The sequence below is a fragment of the Melozone crissalis genome, unplaced genomic scaffold, assembly GCF_028551555.1.
Source record: "Melozone crissalis strain CALT ecotype California unplaced genomic scaffold, PUWL_Pcris_2 ptg000139l_1, whole genome shotgun sequence".
NCBI lineage: Eukaryota > Metazoa > Chordata > Aves > Passeriformes > Passerellidae > Melozone > Melozone crissalis.
In genome coordinates this window covers 3,833,649-3,839,605 of record NW_026535912.1, presented here as the reverse complement: position 1 = coordinate 3,839,605, position 5,957 = coordinate 3,833,649, and positions in this window count along the sequence as shown.

Genomic DNA, 5,957 nt, shown 5'->3' with positions numbered 1-5,957 from the left:
TTCGTCAACACCCCCCATGTCTATGAGGTGAGCAGCAGGGCTTGGGATGGATGCTGATGGCTCCTGAGGCAGCAGCAAGCCTGGTGCAGCTGTGGAATTGCTGCCAACCTGGGCAGCTGTGAGCAGGGAATATTTGATGGACTGCTGAAATCTGGGGGGTCACAAAGGTGTGTCAGTTGTTCCTGAAGCCCCAGTCCCTGCTTTTGGGAAGCCTTCCTTAGGGATCAGCTGGGAGGCTTCCTGCAAAACAACCCCTTGGCACATGAAACCAACACTGGCTCCAAAAGCTGCATGTTCAGAGGCTTTTGTGGCAGTGCAGACACAAGGCACCTTTGGACTGGGCTCTGCAGAAGCAGCTGCAACAAACTGGCTGCCTTTGAGCTTCAGCCCACTGCCAACAGCTCCCAGCCAAGTGTCTGCTGCTTATTGCTGCAATCACAGGAAATCCTTGGGAGTTCTCTCCCTTGCTGACCAGTCCCTCACCACACTTCAGCCTCGGTGCATCTCTGGCTCTAGAAAGAGAAAAGTGTTCCTGGGCATAAAGCAAAGGGTTTTTCTACCTATTTGCCTCCCCCCCAGTAGAGTCAAGCTTGCAAAAACTTCATGAGGCACTGCATCATGGCCGACACTTTCAAAATCTTGGGCTGTGGATGGGAAAGACGCTGAGTTTTCTCACCAAAAGATGGTGCTGTCTGTACGTTTTGATGCTGATGCCTCATTCTCAACTTATTGTTTTCATGGTCTGGAAAAAATGAATGAGCAAATGGTGCTGTTGGAGCTGTGCTCACTGGGGCAGCAGCAGCTCTGGGGTGATTCCCTACGCAGCTGCAATCAGCCCACGTTGCTCTCAGGGCCAGCTCTCAATGCGCTTGGTGCTGCTGAGCAGAGGGGCACTGCTCTGTGTCCATGGGATAAGCCCAGGGTGACTGCAGTTCTGTGGAGTTGCCACTGCTCTGCGTGAAAACCCAAAGGCAGAAGTTGTCCTGTTGAATCTTTGGACTTCTGCCATTCAGCAGCACAAAGCATCTTCTGCCTTTTCTGGGTGTTCATTGCATCATTAGACAATAACTCACAAGAAGGGAAGATTCCACACGTATTTCCATTTTGCTTTCTTGCTGCTGCAGGTGAAACTGATGAACCAAGGAGCTATTGATGCTCCCTTCACCTGTCTCCCTTCAGCCACCAACCTGGGCTTGTGTTTCAAGTTTGTCCCCGAGGAGGGCATCATTGCAGCAGGTGGGAGCCAGAGTGTGCAGATCTCCTTCAGTGCCATTGTGCTGGGGAGCTTTGAGGAGGAGTTCCAGTTCAGTGTGGCTGGATCTCCTGTGCCTGCCATCCTGACCATCAAGTAAGGACCCTGGGAGCTGGGTGGGCACATCTGTGGCTGTCTTAGGAACATCCCCCACCTACCTCCTTTTGGGGTGGAGCAGACGAAAAAGGTGTTTTCTGAGGTGTGAATCTCTGCTCTGCTGCTGGCATTGCTTTAGTGTGAGGCTGCCTGCTGCCCTGTGTGGTAGCTGGGAGCTGGAATGACTCCTCCCTGCAGGGATCTTCCTGTGCCTTGGGCCATGGCAGGCTCTGGGATGGATCAGCTTTGGGCAGCAGCTGCTCTGGGATGTCCCACCTGAACCCCCAGCAAGGCCCCCAGGGCTTTGCAGATGGGCCAGCCTGGCTGATTCTGCAGCAGCAGCAGGGTTTGTAAAACCTTGTGTGAATAATCCATGCCAGATGGGCAGCAGCAGCCTCAGCTCACCTCTCATGGCCATGCTGTGGGGCACAAGCTGTGCTCCCAGCTCCTGTGCCCAGAGGGCTCTGGTGCCTCCTTTGCACAGCCAGCAAAGGGCTGATGTGGGAGTCAGGAACTGTGCAGCAGGAACTGTGCCAAGGACTGGGGCACCATCCCGTGGGCAAGAGACAATCCTGGCCCAGCCAAAGGGAGAAAGGCGGATCATAGGAGAGGCAGAGCTCAGTGCTCAGCACCACAGCAGCGTGAGGCCTTGTCCCTGCCAGCCTAAACCATGTGCTGCAGGATAATGCAGTGGAAGCAGGAGAGCTGATGCTGGCTGCTCTGCAGCTTTGGAGCTGGGCTGCTGCTCTTGGGAGGCACTGGCTCCAGGCAGTGAAGAAATGAAAACAATCTGCACTGCATGATGCCAATGAGATATGGGAGATGGTGAAGAGGAACAAGGAAGTTATTCCTTAGCAAGAGAAAAGTGGTTAGCAGGTGCGCCCATAGTGGAAAAACAGTGATGCTGCCTTTGTTTTTGGAGGAAAAGTGCTGCTTTTTCATTTGGAAATCAAGAGGTAACCTTTCACCATCAAATAATTGATTCTCCTCTGTCCCTCCCCCAAAGTGGCCATGGGGTGTTTCTGCATAAGCAGCTTGCTCCTTGAGCAAGGGCAGGTGTCTCTTGTTGAGATGTGCAGAGCAGAGCCAGGGGCAGTCCTGTGAATACAATAGAGGACACAGTTCACTGGTTCTTGATTTTGAACCAAAAGGCAGAGTGGGCACTGATTGGCATCAACCATGAAATCAACTGGTGGATGTTGTGCAGCTTCAAGTGCTGATTTCAGTGGATGTTGGTGGCTCTTGGAGTGTGTCTGCTGAGTTGAAGGACAGGTGAGGTGCTGTGCTAGATTCAGGACAGCCATGTTTGGTTGTTGAAGCTCTTGCTCTTGGCTGTGCCAGCTGGTGCACTGCTGACAAGCTGGTCCTTTCCTCTAGGATTCATCTGTGCCCTGGGTAGAACTGTTGCTGCTCTTTTCAGAGGATGTTTGGGAATGTCCTGGACTCGTGTCTCAGAACAGTGTCTGTAATGATTGTGTGGGTCAAACTCTCTTGAGAAAGCTCCTCCATGGGAACAGCAGTTGCAGCTCAGAAGGAGCAAAGCAGGGAAGCTGTGGCTGGAAGGGCTGCTTACAGAAGTTTGTGGGGACACCTTGATGTCCATGCCATTGCAGATGGGGAAACTGAGGCACGGAGCCATGTCTGGGTGTGTGTTCAGGGTCCTTCATGGGACCCCCAGCAACCCGGGGGCTTCTCCTGCCTGCCCTGTGCCCAGAGCCCATCAGGGGCTGTTGGCTGCTGCCCCTTGGCTTGAGCTGCCTCCTGTGCCCAGGGCCCTGTGCTGAGCACACGGGGCTGTGTTGGTTGGAAACCCAGGGTGCCCTGAGCCCGGGTTTTGTGCCCCCGAGCCACGACAGCCGCACCTTTGCAATGCCTTTAACCGAGCCCTTGCGTGCTCTGTCCTCGGCCTGCAGGGGCAGCGTCACTGCACCGAGTTTACACTTCGACCTCGCTGAGCTCGACTTCGGGGACATCTCCTTTGGTGAGTGTTCCCTGGGCTGGGACACAGCCTCAGGGATGTGTGCCTTCCAACAGAAAAGCATCCCTCACTCCTGCCCTGCCCCAGCAGACTCTTCAAGCTCTGAACTGCAGGGCTGCTGCTGCTGCTGCTGCCTCAGGGGGCATTTTGCCATTGTGAGATCCAATGGAAGCAAGGAATAGGAAGGCAGTATTTTCTGGTGTCTCTGTGCTGCTTTAAAGGACAGATGTCTGCCAAGGAAGGTGGGAATCTTGCTGCAATGGAAAGTTGAGCCCCTCCCTCCAAATGATTATCCCTTTGAAATGACAGGGCTCCCAGGCAAAACTGTGGGAAAAGGAATAACAGTTCTTTGCTAGACTGTCTCAGGAGAGCACAGACAAGAAGGCAAGAACAGACATTTCCCAGATGCCAAGTCCTGTTTTTCCCCTTTGGTGGAGGTCTGGTCACAGCAGGAGGAGCTGTGGGCTCTGGCAGGGCAGGGATCCCCCCCAGCCGGTGCGGAAAGGGAAGGGAAGGAGGAAATGCTCCTTTTGCAAAGCCCCAGAGGGCAGGGGGATGTGGGCAGTGCCCAGCAGCAGCAGCAGCAGCGGGGCAGGCAGGCAGGGTCGGTGCCAGCGCTGAGCTGCAGCCAGGGCAGCCCCGGGCCGAGCACAAACCTCCCGCAGCAGCAGCGGCCGAGCTGCGACCCCCGAGCGGGAGGAAGGGAAGCTCCGCTCCCTGCCCAGCCTCAGCTCCCACTGCACAGCCGCCCACGGCATCACGCCACAACTCCCAAATCCCCCAAGGGAAAAGCCCAGCCCAGGGCCGAAACCCCCCAAAACCCCCCAGAACCCCTATCCCCCTTCCCAGACCAACGGCAACATTCACTGCCAAGCGAAAACCCAGAACAATGAAGTTCATGAACTTCTGAAGGAAACTCATTGCCTTTTTTGAGCTGCTTCTTCCCCAGCCTGCATCACCACGGAGGCGCTTGTCAAGTTGCCTTTGGAAGGAATGAAACACGAAAGGCAAGAGATGGAAATATGGTTCTGAAGCAGGAGATTGATCCTGCTGAATCCAATTTCATTCCTAAGGGCTCTTCGGCTGAAGGCAGCTGTTGTATCTTTGCTTCTTTGTAACTCTTGACTGTTGTCTGCATGTGCTGGCCTCAGTCTCCTTGGAGGTTTTGACATCTGGGTTTGTCCTTTTTGTGCCTCTCTTGCCTCCCTGCTGGAGTCCCTGCTAGAGCTGGCAGTGGTCACTTGGATGGGCACAGAGAAGCTCTGGGCTGCAGCTGCAGTTGTTTTTTCTCCCCATCTGTGTCCCAGATGCTCTTGGTGAGCAGGCCTGGGGAGAAGTCTCCTCCCCACAGAGCTGGCCAGCCCAGCCAGATGTGCAGTGCACAGCAGGCTGTGGCTGCTCTGCGGGCTCTGCAGGACATCCCCACCATGAGTGGCTGTATCTCTGGCTTTGCAGGATGGAAAGCAAATCTCAGAGCCAAGGTGGGGTAAACCCTTGCAGGCAGCACTCTCAGTGAGCAGCATGGCTGTGATGTCCCCGTCTGTTGGGTGAGGTGGGACCTGGTTCCTAATTGCTAATCTCAAAGCAAGGCTTGGCTGTGCCCCCAGTTGAGTGGGCTCTGAGCTGTCACGTGCTCAGTCTGTTTGGCCCAAAGCAAGAGATGCCTTAAGGATCCTGCAGAGAGAAGCTGCATTAGGGTGCTTTGCCTCACATTCTAGTTCCTGATTCCATCCTCACTTTCTTTTGCTGTAGCTTCTTCTCACTGACAACTCACTCTTTATATGTCTTGAAAAAGGTGGGAGTGTTGGCAGGCTGAGCAGGGAATTGGACAGCTTGAATTCTCAGAGTAAATGCTGGGTCTCGGTGCGCACTCATCACTGGGAGAGAACTGGTGCTGGTTTGGGGCAGGTGAGGGAGCTTGTCCCCATCCCAAAGAGAGAAGCTTGCAGTGTTCAGCAGGGCTAGGAGTGGGCATTTTCAAGGCTGCAGTCTGGAATCTGTGTCAAAGGGAACTAAGTGACGATTAATTCCTCACGCAGCTTCTGGGTGAGCTGTAGTTCAGACCATAAAGAGCTCAACTCCAATCCCACTTTGATCCTGCCAGGATCTTGCCCCCAGGATCATGCCCTGCTGGGTGCCTGAATGGATATTTGTGTCCTTGCCCAGGCTTTCCCTACACGCAGCGCTGCCGCCTCACCAACAGCTCCACGGTGCCCCTGACGTTCCAGCTCCGCATGTCGGACGATGGCACGCAGCCGGCTGTGGACAGCGTGGATCAGATCCGCAGGGACACCGACCCGGCCTGGAGCAAGGGAATCCATTTCCATGTGGAGCCCAGGGAGTTCACCCTGAATCCCAGCCAAGGCACCATCCTCCCCCAGGGACACCAGGACATCGAGGTACGGCAAGAGCCCGGCCACAGCCGCTGCAGCACCAGGGCTGGAGCTGCACTGCAGGGTGGGAGGGCTTTAGCTCTGGTGCCAGCTTGGAGCATCCTGGCACTGAGAGATCTGCACTGCTGGGGGCCTCTGCTAGCTGGCTTACTCGGGATGTTCCTCAAAGAGCACTGTTTGCTTTCCAAAATCATATGCCTGAGTTCACAGACCTTATGGTCAAGGCCTGAAGCCATTC